Source organism: Malaya genurostris, chromosome 1 (genome assembly GCF_030247185.1).
Source record: "Malaya genurostris strain Urasoe2022 chromosome 1, Malgen_1.1, whole genome shotgun sequence".
Classification (NCBI taxonomy): domain Eukaryota; kingdom Metazoa; phylum Arthropoda; class Insecta; order Diptera; family Culicidae; genus Malaya; species Malaya genurostris.
In genome coordinates this window covers 145,883,041-145,901,969 of record NC_080570.1, presented here as the reverse complement: position 1 = coordinate 145,901,969, position 18,929 = coordinate 145,883,041, and the positions used below count along the sequence as shown (strand labels likewise).

General features: G+C 38.4%; 1 protein-coding gene across 1 annotated transcript in view; it reads right to left on the bottom strand.

The window, feature by feature from the left end:
* LOC131426090 (diacylglycerol kinase zeta) overlaps positions 1-12,117 on the bottom strand; it is a 473,898-nt gene extending 461,781 nt beyond the window's left edge. The window contains exon 1 of the mRNA XM_058588529.1: positions 10,979-12,117. The gene's annotated coding sequence lies outside the window, so the exon portion shown is untranslated. The remainder of the gene's footprint in view (positions 1-10,978) is intronic.
* Positions 12,118-18,929: the final 6,812 nt, after the last annotated feature.

The window sequence follows — 18,929 nt, the reverse complement described above, 5'->3', positions numbered from 1 at the left end:
GTTTTAGGGGAAAACCTTACTAGGACTGCCGTCTCGGATGCAAAATTTAAGTATTTATTCGGTTATTACCAAGGTCTCAGGGAGTAAAAAGAAACAAATAAACATTCATCACAGCCACAAGGTTTTGCCCCACCTCAGAATCGACAGGTTTTTTTGTAAATTAACTTCATTTATCCTTTATTCTTCACTACTTTGGGTTATTTTAGAAGATTTTAGATTTAGAAGTATTTTTTTACGGAGCTCAGTTCCTTGAGTGGTTCCGAATTTTCAGTGGCATGATACCAAATCCAGCCAGAAAATCGTCGAGCGCCATCTTCAGGAGAAGCAGATTTCGCTCTTGGAGCTATTCTTGTGAATACACCTGTTTATTCATGATACTTCAGGTAGCCAAAGGTGTACTCCGATTTCCACAAATACAAATCGCTCGCTAATTTAAGAATTACTTCCTGAGATATCTCGGGAACGTCATACTTATTATGGAAGCTTTGATGTAGAAGATCGAAAGTTGGAGCAATTTGAGTGAGTACGGATTGAGTTGAATGGTCGTGCTGGTGCTGGTGTTGAGTTGGCTAGAGCTGGTGCAACGAATGATTTCGTTGGTCCTGAACCAGCTTTACCACTTTCAGCTAGTTGGATGAAGAACAAAATTCGTTCTTGGGCTGCATCCAAACATGGCAGCAACTGGCGCAGCTTGCAAACTTGCACTCAGACATAAGGCATTTTTACCAGATTTAAATCTGAAAATGTCAATTCTGGTCAAAGCTCTGACTGGACATTGCAAACTCAATTATCACATGGCCACTATTAAACGTGCTGAGTATTATTCGTGCGATTTGAGTGAATGCGATTACGGTACTTCATATCTGATATGTAACTGTCTCGCATTGAAGCAACTACGTATCCGGGTTTTTGGTTCTCCATATATGATTGAATCTGTGTATGCGGAACTAAAATTAAAGGATATCCTATCGTTTCTCACCCAATGTGGTAAGGAGCTATAGTCAGAAGGGTTCATCGTTCTTACTGGAGTGATTGAATCCTTTCTGTATTGACCTTAAAAAGGTTTAGCAGATTTACGGGGTGCCGAATTTACTTCTGCTCATACATACTGCGAATCGTTCTGCATTCTTCAGGAAAATAATCTCTAAATCCTCTCGGGGGTTGAAGGTTTTATTAACATTTGCAGGTGCCAAGCAAATCGTTCAGCATCCTCTCGGGGATGCAGAACGATTTGTTTCTTGATGTTCTGTGCTGTTTGCCCACCTCTCCCACTTCACAATTCCCTTCCATGTTCCATTTATCCTTCCCTCTCCATCACAAAATTGATGAGAAGCTACGGCAAGGCACACATCTTCAAATAACTAGGGGAACGTGCCACTTGAGCCAATTAGTTCAGATTCCTGATTCCATGGTGCCTGAGGTAGCGAAAGGTGTACTCCGATTTCCACAAGTACAAATCACTCGCTAAATTAAGAATTACTTTCTGAGATATCTTGGTAACATCACACTTATTCTACAAGCTTTGATGTATAAGATCAAAAGTTGGATCAATATGAGTGAGTACGGATTATCGACGTATTTTACACCCCAGGGTAGAACTTATTCGTGAAAATCTCGAGTTCTACTGAACGCAACAACAAAATCCTCCATACCATCAGATATATTATCAGCAATTTATGATTAAATTTAAACAATATGAGATAGCCAAAATAACTCAAAAATTTAAGTTTTCTCAAACTTTCTAAAGAAATTATGGAAACTCATCAAACTTTCTTGCCTTTTTCGCATTCGGGCGACGATTTTAAGATAGTCAGACACATATCAGTTCCGATGATCAATTTAACAAAGTATAAAAAGTAAATCATTATCAAAATCGATCATTTCTTCAAAAGTTTTACACTGGACGTCGTGGTGAAGGCTCTCTAATAACACCAGCAGCAATATGAGACCTTCTGCGTGGTGTAAATCCTCATGCTGATCGGATTCTGTAACTGAATTCTAAGCTGAGAGTAGAAACGGAATTCAGAACCTGGATTCCGGTTCATCTGAATTCTGAAATTAATTTAAAGTTCAAAATTTACTTTCTGAATTTAGTTCCAGAATACAGGTCTAAAGTTAAAACTACGACTCTGGAATTCATAATTTTGAATGTTCAAGGTATGAGTTTTAGATCTGGATTCTGGAACAAAATTTTAGATCTGAACTCCAAACCTGAATTTTGGTACAGACTTCTGACCCAGAATTTGATTCCAGAACTCAGAACCTGCCTGCTGGAATTGACTTCGGAAATTTTGGTTTCAGGAACTGAGTTCAGTCCTTCAATACAGGCTCGAAAAATGAGCTTTTTTGTATTCTTTCACAATTATTTGAAAAAATAATTCGATGGAATGAATTTTTTTTAAAAAAATAACCTTATGCTGGCAACAAGGATCACATTCGGACACATTTTTGGAATACCTTTTCACGCTTTTCATGGAAAATCAACAAATTTCATATAGCCGATTTCGTGAAAATTTTTGAAATTCGTGGATTTTCTATGAAAAGCGTGAAAAGGTTTTCCAAAAATGTGTCTGAATGTTATCTTTGCAACCATCATAAAGTTTAAGTCATAAAAAAAATTATGTCATCGCATTATTTTTCCAGATAATTTTGAAAAATCACAAAAACACTAATTTTTCAGAGCTATTTTTGATAAGACTCGGAGAATCCTCCGAATTTTCCAGCCATTTTCACCCTGTAGATAGATAAAAGTATTTCAAAGGTCTGTATGTTTTTGGTTTTGGCAATTTTTTTAAAATTTCCATCGAAAATTTCCTAAAACCCATGGCCATGGCAAAAAGTGCTCATTGATTGTAAAAATCGAATAAATTCTTAAAACCACTATGTCGGTAATAAGTCATACTTTTGTCTAGATACTGTTACTATTCTGGAAGCGAAACAGTAAAAGTGGCAAAATTCACACAATAAATTGACTAATACTAAAAAAGCTTGTCAGTTTTATTCGTATTCACATCCTCCAGTTATGTCTGTAACATCACCCATCCGCCTTTTTTACATCCAATGGATAATCTGCTTAGTTAGTAAAGAATTTTAGCTCTCGCATTGTGGGATCTGAGTTCCCATTGGATTGGATTGGAGCTTGCAATTTGTTAACACATAGACCGAATATTTCAATCAATACGAAAAGGAAGTAATAACCAAAACGTGAACTAAAAATGTTGTACTTGTTTGTTTTTAGGAGGCGGCAAACCAATCCTTTGAAGTTTTGTTTTTTACTCACCAAATCGATACCAAAAATTTTGCTCACTAAACCAACGATGGGGCGATTGGTAGGGACATTTTGGGGAAAATAGGATACTCCTTAACAACAACATTCGCTGTAAACTTTGGACCGTCTCAAGGAAGTCGTTCGGGACCGTTTATATTTTTACCCGATCTCAGCGACCTCAACTTCACTGTGAAATGTTTCGAACTATCAATTGCTGCTGTGATCGAAACGACACATGCTTTTTGTGAGCTCAAATGGATGCAAATGATGTCATATCAACAAAATGGTACTGAATGCATTTAAATGTTCCGTTAGATGCATCCTTAGAAAGCGCTCAACAATAATTTATGACTGCAATCTTTTGTAATCTATGGAATGTTATTCAGTAAATCTGTTGGTACAAAAGATGAGGGCTTTAAGCCTATTGGAGAAAGAGATTCAACATTTCATCTCCAGAAGTATTTTCCCTGCTCCCAATAAAAAAGAACCTGATACACTGATGATGAATACACAAAGTATTCGAAATATGTATCTGTGAATTAACGTTTATTATACATTTCAAAGTGTTGTGTATAGTGACGTGAAGATAGTAGGATTAAATGGTGTTAAAACATTATTCGAGGAAAAATTACCCCATCCTTTCTTGACACCTTTTCATGACACTTCTGTAGCGCTTTCGCAAATCTACAAATTGGTTGTGAATAAACAACGAAAGATCAACTCTCGGAGTCAAGCACTCCTGAAAGTGCAATTCAACTTCTAATTAGATGCCGAATGGGAAGCTCAACAACTCGTCTGCAGTCTGGTTGCAGTCGACAATGCTTCTGAGGATTAACAACAACCCCCGAATTATTCCATTAACAATTCACACACAATAGCGAAATCCTTCAGGGGGTGGGGGTGGCTTTGCAAGTTGCAAGTTGTGGGATTTGTTAGTAGCAACAGAATGCCAAATCCGGGCCATAATCACGGAACCCACAGCGATGACGCAATCCGAACCGCCACGGCATAAACGGATTAGCTTTGAACTGAAATATTTACAATCATTGCATCACAATCGTCTGGATCCCATATTTGCTGACAGAGATTGCGAGATGCAGGATTCAGATGAGCAATTAAACAGAGCAGAGAAATTAATTTTGAATACGTTCAGCGTTTGACATCGCGCCAACACCTGCATCACCTTCCCATATGAATCCCATGTGACTAAATGGGACACTAATGCGTGTCGAGAAGGCAAAAAAATCCGAGTTCCTTCAAATTAAACTGATTGAGTGTGATATGTGAAAAAAGAGTCGCTATTCTCGGGATCAAAGCGTGGCCTTTAGGCACTATCAGGACGGCATGTTCAACGAACGGGTGTCCCTCGATTCCAAGATCAAACGTTGATTGATTGTAATCCCCGTGGGTGATACATTTGTTGATGAGTGAATTATTGATGCCTAGTCTCCCAGAGTGATTTAGTATTTAGTAGAGCAGTATAATATTATTCTATACAGAAAACAAAACCGATTGGCGAATCTATTCTAGTTCAACATGACGATTCAAAATAGTGATTCCCATTTTTCTTCTGAATAAATTTATTTATCAAATAGTTCAACATTTAAACAAAATCAATATCAAACTCATTACATGTTTTCCTGGCATTCGTGACCTTCGATTGAATTGATAATCCAACTATTCGTCATTGTACTGATGTCCATTCATTTTTGCCCCAGCAGTTCTCATTCCGTAACTGCAGATACATTGTCAAATCAATAACTTTTTAATAACTTCACGAGTCAGGTTTTGAAAATTATCTTTTGAAATTCAATTACCTGTGAAGATAATAATATTGGATTTATGAATACTGTTATCAATATTAATTTAAAATACACTCTCCCTACTACCGCTGCTTTAAATTTCATAACACCGGGAACGGAACGGATGGATGAAAATTGAAGTGTTTTCCATCTATCAAGTTCCACTCCCCTTTCACTCTGGGTCACTGAATATTACACTGTTCGGATTTCAATGCATCTCACTGCCAGCACTGAATCTGGTTGAAAACGTTCGCTCCGTGATTAATAAGTGATTACTAATTCACCGTTCAGTTTCAGTTCTTTCAAATTCAATTCCATTTTCATTGACATCCACAGTCACAGAACCGCATGCTGGATTTGCTTGCACTCCTCATCATCTATATTGAATTTAACACTTTCGTGTTTGATTCTAGTAATGGGAAAAGTTTGATGTCTCGAGCGAAAGTAGTTCTTGATCCAGTAGCTACCTGTTGGAAGAATAAAACATATTTTAGATGGTTCAGACTATTATTATCACATTTTGGTATTTCAATTACCTTGTAAAATAATCCCTTCTACACACTTGTTCCAAAATTCTGATATCGACCTCTCGAGCCAGGAAAGTTTTCTGATCATACAAGTCTTATCCACTTCATCATAATCAAATATAATTTACTAATGATAGTTTCGAAAAATGTACCGAATAGTCGAATGAAAAACTAATTATCTGAATTGGGTCACATCTTGTTTTCGTGACTTTCATTTATCACAAAAAATAACAACTTTTCTTCTTGTTCTCGACTCTTCCCATCTGTTGGATAGAGCATTAAGTGCTTACAAATTAGTAGAAGCTATTAGAGTTTGAATTAATGCATTTATTCATACGTGTCGACTACTTTCCGTGGGGAGACAGAATCCGTTTTCTCCAACCCTCCAATTTCACCCCGACTCAAAACGGTGCCAACATTTCAAGTGGATTCGTACGACTGGAGCGGGAGCGGAATACTGTAAGAAATCTGATGCTAATTTCAACCGAAGGGAGGTACACCTTCGGAAGCAATCTTTCCTCCAAGTGGTGCTTCATATGTTGCTCCTGCTTGCAAGTATCAGTTCTAGTTGGCGATTATTTTTTACTGCTTTCTGCTGCGAAGCCAACCAACTGAGAGCAACAGTGAGGTTGTGACCCAAGTGTTCGAAGGTTGCTGGTGTTGGTGGAAAGCAGACAAAAACGACCCAGCTAGACGAAGACGAGTTGACTGCTGCTTCATCAATAATTCATAGACAAATTTTTGTTCGTTTCTTTACACATCCTCCCGTGGCTCCATCCGGGGATCATCCGCGAAGGTAAGTTGGTTAAAAGAAGGATACTTTTACTCCAGCACGGGTACGATAACGGAACAAGCTTCGTTGGGGATGTCGTCTCCGCGGCGAACCACCTTCAGCCATAAACTTTGTCGTGAACTTCAAAGTCATCCTACCTACCCATCAATCTTACCTAAACCGGATTAAACGATGTAATGGAACACGGTTTGCAGGACAAGAATGATAAAAACTCGGCGCAAGAGTGTTGTTTCGAACCAGTCACAACAGCGTGTCCCGTTGTGGAAGTTCAGAGGGTCTCTCCGGAGGTTTGCGGGTGAGATTAGATGATGCGAAAAAAGCTGCGGTGATTTATTGTCGAATTGGCGGGCAGCTTTCTTCCGGTTGGCGCGGTCCCCGTAGTAGCGATGAATTGATGACCTCCAATTTGGCCGCCAGCATTAGCCGAAAGCCCCGGGTCCTGGTTGATTGGTTTGTGTAATAACAGAACAGTAGAAAAGCAGTTTTTTTTTGGACAAGATGATTTACGTGGCAGCAAAACGTCAGCTGGTTTTTGATGAAATCGCAAACCTAGCGATGGTGAGTGATTTTTTTTTCTTGGAAACAGCTCCAGTTTTTCCACTTGTGATCTATTCATTCAATTTATTTTGCAACTGTAACAGAGTGCGAAACGAACAACTTGATATTTACTGAAGTAACATATATCAAAATGCTTTCATAGCTAAGCGTCCACTTCTGCTGCTGATTATTGTTTTAGAATTTCCAACCGAGACAGAAGAAACTGACAATGATTTTATCATGTACTTTCAGTGGAGCGTACAAAGGGATCCAGACAAAAAACTGTTAGATTAATGCAGTTTCTAAAATAATAGTTCCCGACAGAACTATTCCTCATAATTAGAATTGAAACTTGAACACCTTACCATTCGGGTTGACGGCTCAATGTCTTCCAAGTCAGTTGTCGTATGTTCGAGCCCCGACCTGTGTTAAAAAAAATCGTAGTACTAGCCTTCCAATGGTACTTCAACGTTAAAATTCTGCTGCGAAGCACGTTGAGACAGAATGATAAAAACTCTACAACCCTGATGAAGACAGAATATTCCATCGAAACGTTGAAGTAGAATAAATGATTTTCATAGCAAAAAAATACACCAGGCAGAAGAAGGCTACCTTTTGAAAGTATTGAATATTTTTATTTCAATTATTCTGAGCAGCACAACTTTTAATAATGCTTCGGAGGCTTTATGAAAAAAATTATAAAAAAATACTTCGGAGCAATACGTTAGAAAACAGTGCAGTTAGCCGAAAATAACGTTTTCGTTCGGCACGTCAGCGAAGACATGACACTTCGGTGCCAATTAATAAGTGTTTTGCAAATAGCATTAATTTTAAGTCTGCTTAGCGGTTCAAGTTGAACTGTTTAACAGTTCGGCTGAAAAGTTCGTATCGTTTAATAGAAACACACATTTTTTTCATTTAGGGGTTAGCCAAATTTTGTGCTAGGGCACATAACCGGTTTTATTATTTTTACGTTTCGTCTTTAACTCATCAGTGCAGAGCAGTTCAAATTGAACTGCTTAGTGCTAAACTCGGCAGTTCAATTTGAACCGCTAAGCAGACGTAAAGTTTCTGCTACTTACAGAACACTTTTTGTTTTGCAACGAAGTGCAATGTCTTTTCTGACGTGCCGAACGAAAACGTGTTTTCGACTATTTCTAGCCGATGCAGGTTTGGTCATTTAGGGGATTTTTGCCAAAATTCGTTTTTATTATTCAACATAATTGCCATCAGAGGCGATACAGCGATTATAGCGATCTTCCAAGTTTTCGATACCATTTTTGTAGTACGATTTGTCCTTTGCCTCAAAATAGGCCTCAGTTTCAGCGATTACCTCTTCATTGCTTCTAAATTTTTTACCAGCGAGCATTCTCTTGAGCTCTGAGAACAGGAAAAAGTCACTGGGGGCCAAATCTGGAGAACACGGTGGATGAGGGAGCAATTCGAAGCCCAATTCGTTCAATTTCAGCATGGTTTTCATCGACTTGTGACACGGTGCATTGTCTTGATGAAACAAAACTTTTTTCATCTTCAAATGAGGCCGTTTTTTTTAAATTTCGTCCTTCTAACGCTCTAATAACGCTATATAATAGTCACTGTTGATGGTTTTTCCCTTTTCAAGGTAGTCAATGAAAATTATACCATGCGAATCCCAAAATACAGACGCCATAACCTTACCGGCCGATTGTTGAGTCTTTCCACGCTTTGGGTTCGGTTCATCGCGTGCAGTCCACTCAGCTGACTGTCGATTGGACTCCGGAGTGAAGTGATGGAGCCATGTTTCGTCCATTGTTATATATCGACGAAAAAAATCGGTTTTATTTCGATACAACAGCTCCAAACACTGCTCAGAATCATCAATTCGTTGCTGTTTTTGATCGATTGTGAGCTCACGCGGCACCCATTTTGCACAAAGCTTTCTCATATCCAAATATTCGTGAATAATATGTCCAACACGTTCCTTTGATATCTTTAGGGTGTCAGCTATCTCGATCAACTTCACTTTACGGTCATTGAAAATCATTTTGTGGATTTTTTTTCACGTTTTCATCGGTAACAGCCTCTTTTGGACGTCCACTGCGTTCATCATCTTCGGTGCTCATATGACCAGTACGAAATTTTGCAAACCACTTACGAATTGTTGCTTCGCCCGGTGCAGAGTCTAGATAACACTCATCAAGCCATTTTTTGGTATCGGCGGCACTTTTTTTTCATCAAAAAGTAGTGTTTCATCAACACACGAAATTCCTTTTTTTCCATTTTTTTTTCACAATAACTAAAGTAGCTTCACTCAAAATGCAATATCTCACAAACTAATAATCAGACAGCTGTCAAATTTATACACGTATCTTTTGAAGGTTGGTACTAACTGAAAACAGTATGGATTTAATTCTAGTGGCGCCCTCTCATAGAAACGATACGAACTTCTCAGCCGATCTGTTAGTTCACAAATTTAGGTTCAATTCTGAAACTGAACCTATATTCTGAGCTTGGATTCGGGAACTGAGTTCCGCTCGTGAACTCTGGACCCAGACTCTGAGTCTAAAACTCAAGCTCAAACCAGAATTCAGGCCCAGATTTAGGCTCCGGAATCCGAGTCCGCAGTTCAGTTTCAGCTCACGAATTGAGTTCCTGTATTCAGGTCTAGAATTCAGGTCCAGAATTCAGATTCAAAATTTGATTTCCGAGTCCAGACTCAGAATCCTATGCAAGAGATTAGTTCCAGAATCCAGACAAAGAATTCAGTTCAAAAATTCAGGTCAAGAATTTAGTTCCAGTTTCCGAATTTAATTCTGAATCCCGAACTCAGCTCCCGAATTTAGGTTCGGAACTCAGGTTCAAAACTAAGTTCTACAAACCAGGTTCAAAACTCAGTTTCGAGTTTCTGGTCCAGGATGCACTTTTAGGACGCAGTTTAGGTTCAAATTCAGTTCCGGAATTCAGGTATAGTACTTTGAAACTGGTTCTATATTCTGATTCGGGAACTGAAGCTGAAACTCAAGCTTAGACTAGAACTCAGGCCCACATTTAAGTTCCGGAATCCGAGTCCACAGTTCAGTTCCAGTTCCCGAATTGAGTTCCTGGATTTAGGTCTGGAATTCTAGTGCAGAATTCAAGTTCAAGATTCAGATTCCGAATTCAGGTTCAGAATCGAATGCAAGAGATTAGTTCCAGAACCAGGTTCAGAATTCATTTGCAGAATCCTAGATCAAGGATGCAAGTTCTGGTCCAAAATCCATCCATGGATCTAGACTTGAATCAGTACTTACCATATTACTAGTCGAGTTGCTGGTTCTGATTAAGTGTTTTTGGTCTGAACCTAGGCTTTGACTTACCATATTACTGACCCAGGCTGTGATCCTGGTCGTAAACTTACCCAGGTAACCAGTATTCACTAATAATGACATTAAAATAGCCTTTTATGATCACCAAAAATGCTTATAACTCTCTATATCTGCAATCTGAAAGCTCATCTTACAACAGATGAGCTTTCAGATTGCAGATATAGAACTATAAGCATTTTTGGTGCTCATAAAAGGCTATTTTAATGCCATTATTAGTGAATACTGGTTACCTGGGTAAGTTCACGACCAGGATCTCAGCCTGTATCGATCAGAATTCAGCTTTCAGATTGCACACCAGTCATAAATAAGCATTATCTATGAAGAGCCGTATAATTTGCCAAAGTCGGCCTTAATTTAGTCTCAAGTGCGATTGAAATGCCAATTAGCGATTATTTGCTGCAATAAAGCGGCATTAGTGTGTGCTTACACATTTCAGATCATTAACCAGAAACCAGACCAAAGTCAGGAGTCACCAATTTCTGTAATATGATAGAACTAGGTCCAATTCCTGGATATCTCATTCTAGACTTGGACCAGTAATATGTTTAATCGAAGTTCAACTGCGCATTTGCATACGAGGTGAATTTACTTTTGAACAATCCGTTTTATTCGTATTCCCGTCATCCGGTTATGTCTCTGACATTACCCACCCGCCTTTTCCTATAATTTTTCTTAGACATCTGAATAAATTTTGTCGAACATCTTACCGCTTTATCCTGTCCTGTTTGACTGGTTTCGCCGTTCGTTGATAGATCATTTTTGGCATTATACAACGATCCCGACCAATTTCCCAACTTTTCCGCGTCGAAACAAACAAGCTATAAAAATAAATAATAACACGGACCCAACCAGGGTGGAAAATCCTTCCGCACCGACGTCGTCGATCGTGTCGCGTCCGTGTCCGTGGATTGTAATTCGACCCGAGTTTGTCTCTCGGCTGTAGTATTTGTGTGTCGCACTCGATTCGGTTAAATCGTGGCTAAAGCCGGTGTTCCGTACACCGAAGTAATAACGACCGGTTAGTGATTTTAATTTAAAAAAAAACGAACGTCACAGCACTCGGTTGTATGGGAACGCGTGGGCGGACTTTCCGCACTCACTTTTTACCTGGCCCCCCTCTTGCGACGCGACACAACACATGTGCTGTCGGATTATTCGGAATCGCTCGGGCGCATTCGAGCACAGCACAGCGAATAATCCAGCCCGACGACGACGTTCCGCAGTTGCACGTCACTGAACGGTTTAATGATTTTGTCATAGAACAGTAACAACAATAAAAAAATCTACTCCATTTAGTTAGCACGATCATCTGGTTTGGATTTATTTTTTCTCTGTTTGCTCCCGCAACACCGCACTGATTAACGAGTAACGAATGTCGCCGCCACGAAGGTTACAGTTCTCGACTGGCGGCGACCGATACCGGATGGACTGGATGGCGGTTCACCACAAAATACGGGGAAAAGCGAGGAAACAAATCGACAGCTGCAATCGACGACGACGACGACCGGAAGGTCATCGGATCCCGGGGGCCATCACTTCAAATGCGCCGCGGTGATCGTCGTCCGTCTTGATATTCCGACAATCATGGAATCTTTTGGCCGTTAGTCAAATATCGCAGTCCACGCGGGGACGAAACTCGCCCCAAATCGGGACTTCCTGCGTATCGGAGAACTGGTTTTTCGTTTTCTTCTCGTTGTTTGATTGTACTTTTTATAGCACGTGTTCACTGGTTTGCCCACTCGAGACTGCACGGGGCCAGCACGATCGGTTCGCGTGTGGAATTGTAAACAAAAACAAACCGCATTACGTGGTGGCGGCGGCTGCTGAGGCGGCGACGGTGGTTACGAATCACACGACCGATTTCGACGGTAGCAAAAGAATCAACTGACTGACTGATTTTTTGTCCTCCTCGAATCCGCGGTTCTGGGTTTGTTCCGAACAACATTTTTCGCTCGATCGAAGCAACGGGGGAGGACGGAGATCAATCTGGAGACGTTGACGGGGGGCCAGCTCATGGATTTTCCAAGACTAAAAAACGAAACTCAACTACATTGATCAAAAAGTAGCTACTGTTCAAGAATCATTCAAAACCCCCTTGGCATCAGATTTTGTAAACGGCCAATGGAAGGACCCCTCGGTGCAGATGAATGTCGCCTGTTCTGTGTGACGGTGTCTTCTGTCCACAATAAAAACGACGACGACGACGGTAACGAAAACGGCAGCACGTTTGTGTATCCTCAATAAAAGTAGAAATTTACATACACACACCATAGGCCTAAAGGGTGTATTCGATAAAAATGGGGCACACATTTTTACTTGACAAAACTTAACCGATCAACGGTTTTTTTTTTTTATTTTCAGGGAATAGAAAATTACATGATTCCATGAAGTTCATTCGATTCATAACGGACTAGAATTTTTTTCAATTAGATGAAATTCCGGTGAATTTGGTGTGACTCCGTTGTTTCCAACAAGGTTTCGAGCTTAGTGGCAGAATGCCAAATCAGACCACCGCGGAGTTAAACCTTGGTATTATCTTATGAAAGACGCTTCTTAAGGCACTTTTGTCGTAAATACGACTTACTTTAGTATGGGGCGTCTTTTCAAAATTTACCAGAACTCTATGAATATTTCTTGATGTACTTAACTCAACAACATAATTTTTTCTACAAGCTATCGGAAATATTTTCACGAAATTTGCGACCACGCGTGAGATAACCATAAAGATCTGAAAAGCAAAGTTATCGTAAAACTTTTGGAAATAATGAGAAAAATTCATCATGCTTGCTTGCCTTTTTCGCACCCGGACGACGGTTTTAAATTAGTCAGTTCCGATTATCTACTGGACGAGTGTAAAAAGTAAAGTTTGATTGAAAATCGTTCATTTCTTCTAGTGCTCCAGGCGGAACTGGATGTCGAGGTGAGGTTCTCTTACCAACATCAGTAAGAACAAACCAAGTATAAAGCGTGAAACGCTCAGGTCGTGCTTTCATTTGGACTTCGGTCGTCGGGAGGAGAATTTAGTCCAAAAAATAATGTTTCAGGAACATAGTTCCAGAATACAAGTTTAGAATTCAGAACCTGCATGTTAGAACTGAATTCAGTTTCGAAAGTTAGTAGTTCAAAAACTAAATTGCAATTGAATTCTGAGCCTGATCTGACTTCTGATTTTAGTTCTTGAACTCAGGCCCTAAGTCCCTAATTCCTGAATTCTTCGAATCGTTTTTTTTTTAGAACCATTAACTATGCGAAATATTACTTCACTATACTATACCGTATACTGTTTTACGAACTTTCTGCTGATTTGCTATATAAAATGCATAGCACCGACTCAGCTCAGGTGTATCGTTTCAAATTCTAGTAGTGAAGAAGGCAGAGGTGGAAATAAGCCCATTTTGCGCATGAAAATGTGAATCAATATTTCCGATTGTGAAACAAAAAACCGAACACCGTGAATTAAACAATTGGGTAACAAAACGAAAATTGTGATTATGTTTTAAATGTGTGGGAAATGAAATTGAAAACCTTTTTAAATTCTAAGTAAAACGAAAATTTGTCTTATCAAAAATCATTCATTTCAAAATTCATTATAATGTCTACAATAAATATGTGATATGAAAAGATTAATTCTGTCCAACCCAGGAGCGTTATTGTTACAAGACATGATTGCTACGGATAATTCCATAATTGAAAAGAAAACAATAATTTGGAGAAGACTCCCTAATGATGCTATGCGTAGGAACAGAATCTGGACAAACTTTCCTCGCTAAATCAAATATCCATCGGTTCGAGTATTCCTCACTCTTATTTCCTACGTTACGATTCCTCATTCGTCTGGCCGTATGCCAAAAAGTGCTCATTGAGGTTTCTCTTGACAAACCTTCGACAAAATGTCTCCAATAGCTACATTTCCTGGCCCAAAGTATGCTCTTGTATTTGGTTTCCGAAGTCAAGAATTTTTCAAAATTGTGAGGAGTTCCTTCTTCTCGTTTTAAAAAAGTCTTCAAAGCATTTTGTTTCGCGTGTTTAGCATCTGAGCACTCTTTGTCCCACCAAAGATTTGGAGGCCTTCTGTTAGACGATGGACAATATGAAAAGATAATACTGACTATTTTTATTTACTGTGAATAAAAAAAAATTGCTTATTTCCACCCCTGGAAGAAGGAGAAAGCTGGCACAATTAATACAAGTGATCAACTAATTGATATTCGAAAGTTAGAAGAAAGCGTTTCAGTTATATTTGTATTCACGACATCCAGTTTTGTCTGTGACATAACACACCCTTACTTTATTGTAAACCGCACCGTTGACTGTTCCAGAAGTAATTAAAGGGTTCGCTTATTCCAAAACATCCGCAAATCGTCTGCCAGATCCGGATTTTTTTTTGTGAACTTCGAAAATTTCTTTCGCACATCTTCCGGAACATAGAACTTACTACATGGAATGAGAAGTTCCGAGTCTGACAAAGAAAAAGTCGATTTTTACTGTGAAAACTTTTTTATGCTTCAGTATAATCTCTATCTAAAGCGATACACTTGACCCATCGGTCCTCCAACATTTTGATGTCCTTTCAAAAAAAAAGATTTATTATGGTCTTCAAAATAGGCTTCCGTTTTTTTGCAATGACCTCAACATTCGACGAAAGATTGTCATGAATTTCGGTATTGGGCCATCTAGAGACTTGTTCTCAACAAAAAATATAAATGGTTCGAAACTTTTAACGTCTTTTCTGTCAAAGACCCGGGAATTTTCATTCCATGTAGTACACTTGGTAACGAAAATGCACTTACCCAGGAATTTGACGGAAGTCGGCTTTGACGTAAGTTTCTTTTAGGCAAATTTCCGAAGTTACTCTTTTTTCTACACGAATTCCTTCAGTTATGCGGTTTTTTTTACGCGGATTTCCGAAGTAAGGCGTTTTTTTTTCAACGCGGATTTCCAAAGCAACGCGTTTTTTTTACGTGGATTTTAGAAGTTACGCAGTTTACTAATGACATATTTTTCTTATATCTAATTCAATATTGTTATTAATAGTAATCAGACTAAAGTTAGTTATGCTTTTTACGCGAAATTTCCAAAGTTACTCTGTTTTACCTATTTTTATATATATAAAAAATAGGTATAGAATTCGCTGAAACTTTCGAAAATTTTTCCGAGGCCCGGAGGGCCGAATGACATATACCAATCGATTCAGCTCGACGAACTGAGCAAATGTCTGTGTGTGTGTGTGTGTATGTGTGTGTGTCCGTATGTGTGTTGTCAACTAAGAGGTCGAGATCTCAGAGATGGCTGGACCGATTTTCATCAAACTAGTCGCAAATGAAAGGTCTCCCCGTCACCCAAAACGCTATTGAATGGTTTTGAGATCGGATGTTTACTTTTTGAGTTATACAAAGTTTTATGTCAAAATTTTCAGTTTTTTGACAGTATCTGTCACAATTGACCTTGAAAACAGAATATGTTTTCAGACTTAGATTCCGCACGGTAATACCTATCCAACAAGCCATAGATTGTTAAAATCCGTCCATTTTTAACGGAGATATCGAAATTTTTCTGTAAGCGACTTTTCCCCCTATTCCAGCAGTAGGAGTTTTGAGCGCTGTATGACAAAGAAATGCTTGGGAGCAACGGAAAACACGATTTTTTATACTGTTACATACAATTGTTTCTAAGAACCAAAAGGATTGTGTACAGCATTCTTTTTCATGACATTTAGCCTCGGACCGATTTTGGCACGGCTCGTTTTTGGCAACATAATCGTTCGAATATGACATATATAAACCAGATGATGGCAGAATTTTTTTTAATTATTTTGTTTTAAACTACTTACAGCAATAAATGCTGGAACAACATAACATCCATATACCATTCGAATCAGTTCGTCGAGATCAGCAAATGCGTGTGTGACAAATAACTTCAATTAATTTTCTCGGAAAATTTCTTTTCTACAAATTCAGATTCACACGAAAAGTCGTATGCTCCCAAACAAAGTTCCTGCATTATGTTTGGTTCCGACCTCTGGTTTCGGAACTACAGGATGATATGTGAAACGAAATCAAAATTGTGTAACTCATTTTTCTTGAAGATGGCTGAACCGATCTAAGATGCAAATGAAATCTAAGAATCATCTAAGATTCAAATGAAAAGTTTCAAAGTTCTATAAAACATCTTGCTTTTCAGTCAGATCCAACTTCCGGTTTCGGGGATTGTATAAAAATGTCTATTCCACATAATTTAATCAGGTTTATCGGGTTAGCAGATTTGGATAGTCGATAAAAAAATTAACTTTTTTCAGTTTTAGTGGTATTCAGTTGTCGATCAGAAGGCACCTAAAAATTTAATTCGTGCTATGATCTCTCAAAGATGTCTTAACTGATTTTCAAATGTTTTGAAACAAATGTAAAGTGTACAGCTACTCAGGTGAATTTATTTGACTTCGGCCATACCGCTTTTAGAATTCCGGTTCCAGTATAAAATCGTTTCTCAAAGCTCAATCGTTTTCTCAAAAAAAGCCTAATCAAATTTCAGAAACAAAAATTTTAATTAAAACAAACTTATATACAAAAATTAATTATTTTATCCAATTATGACTTCCGGTTCTCGAATTACATGATGATGAATTTTTAAAATTCAAACCGATATAGAAGATGACAATCCCGAAAAGCTTTAAAGTTGAACTCAAAACTGTTGTAATTTATTCGTCATATGGCCATACGAATCGGTTTGGGTTTTGCTGGTTCCTGAATACCGGCTCTGGAAGTACCTTAAATTACCGTAAACTCTAGAGTGGAACTTACATATCATGGCATGTTTAATCGATTATCACACTTCTAGATTCAAATTCGATCCGATTTGCAGTTTCGACATTACAGAGTAATGAGTGATTAAAATCTCAAATTGTCGCTTAAAACGAGGGTCATTAAAATAATGTCATGAAAACTTAAACACCGAAGAATATTCATGCAAAAAACACATTCGGATTGATAAAAATAGGTATCATCTCACTGCTAGGTGGATTAAACACGTTTTTTTACATGGATTTCTGAAATAATGCGGTTTTTACGCGGATTCCCAAAGTTAGGCGGTTTGTTTTCAACGCAGATTTCCGAAATTACACGGTTTTTTCGGGTTTTCTTACATGGATTTCCGAAGTTACGCGGATTGTTTTTACTTCCGATGTTTTGAAGTTTTTTACGCATTTTTTACATGGATTTTTTCAACGCGGATTTCCGATAGTTTTCTGAAGCTACGCGACTTTGTTTACGTGGATTTCCGAAGTTACTTGTTTATTTGCTTTTTTATTTAGCAGCAGGGAAAAGCACACTGGAGATAGATTCTGTCAAACTTCCTCTCCAACAGGCATAAAACATCCTCATCTTTTGCACCAAAAGATTACAATCATCCGAATAACACATTTTTCTTATACTTAATTCAATATTATTATCAATAGTGATCAGACTAAAGTTAGTTACGCTTTTTACGCGTAATTTCCGATGTTACGCGGTTTTCTTACAAGGATTTTCTAACTTATACGATTTTCACACGGATTTCCGAAATTGTGCAATTTTTTAACTCTGATATCCGAAGCTTTTAGTTCGAAACAGCTCAAAAACTATTCCAAAAATTACTCGAAAAACTCTAACTCTAGCAGTTATTTATGCTTCTCCAAAAATTGCTCTAAAATCTAGTTATGAACTCCAAAGGATTTCCAAAGTCACGCGTTTTTCACGCAAATTTCCGAAATTACTTTGTTTTTTTTTACATGGATTTCTGAAATAAAGCGTTTTTTTCGCGGATTTCCGAAATAATAGCAGGCAGTTTTTTCTACGTGAACTTCCAAAATTAGGCGATTTTTTTCATTGCGGATTTCCGAAGTTGCACGATTTTCCTAAGTTACTTTTTTTTACACGAATTTTTACACGGATTTCCGAGCATACGCGGATTTCCGAAAGTTACGCGTTTAATTTACGCAAGCTTTCGAAGTTACGCAGTTTTGTAAAAAAAGTAACTTAGGTAATTTCTAAAATTAGCGGTTTCTTACACGGATTTCCGAAGTTACTCGGATTTCAGAAGTTATGGGGTTTTTACGGAGATTTCCGAGGTTACGCGGTTTTCCTACGCGGATTACTGAAGTTACTCTGATTTTTAACGCGGATTTCCGAAATTATACGTTTTTTTCACCGGTTTTTATGAGGATTTCAGAAGTTACTTGTTTCATACAAGGAGTTTCACGCGGATGTCCGAAGTAACGCGTGTTTTCCTACGTTTTTCTACCGCGGAATTCTGAAGTTGTACGAATTTCCGAAGTTCCTTTTTTTACACGGATTTCCGAGACCACGCGTTTATTTTACGCAGATTTTCGAAGTTACGCAGTTTAGTTCTATGCGGATTTCTGATATTCACGCCGATTTTCGAAGTTGCGCAGTATTTTCCACTCGGATTTTTACGCGGATTTCCGAGCTTACACATGGATTTCCGAAGTAACGCGTTTTTTTTCTACGTAGAATTCCGAAATAAGACGATTTTCTAAGCGGATTTCCGTAGTTATACGTTTTTTTTTCACCGGTATTTTACGCGGATTTCCGAAGTTACTTTGTTTCAAACAAGGAGTATTACGTGAATTTCCGAAGTGACGCGTGTTTTCTTACGTTTTTTACC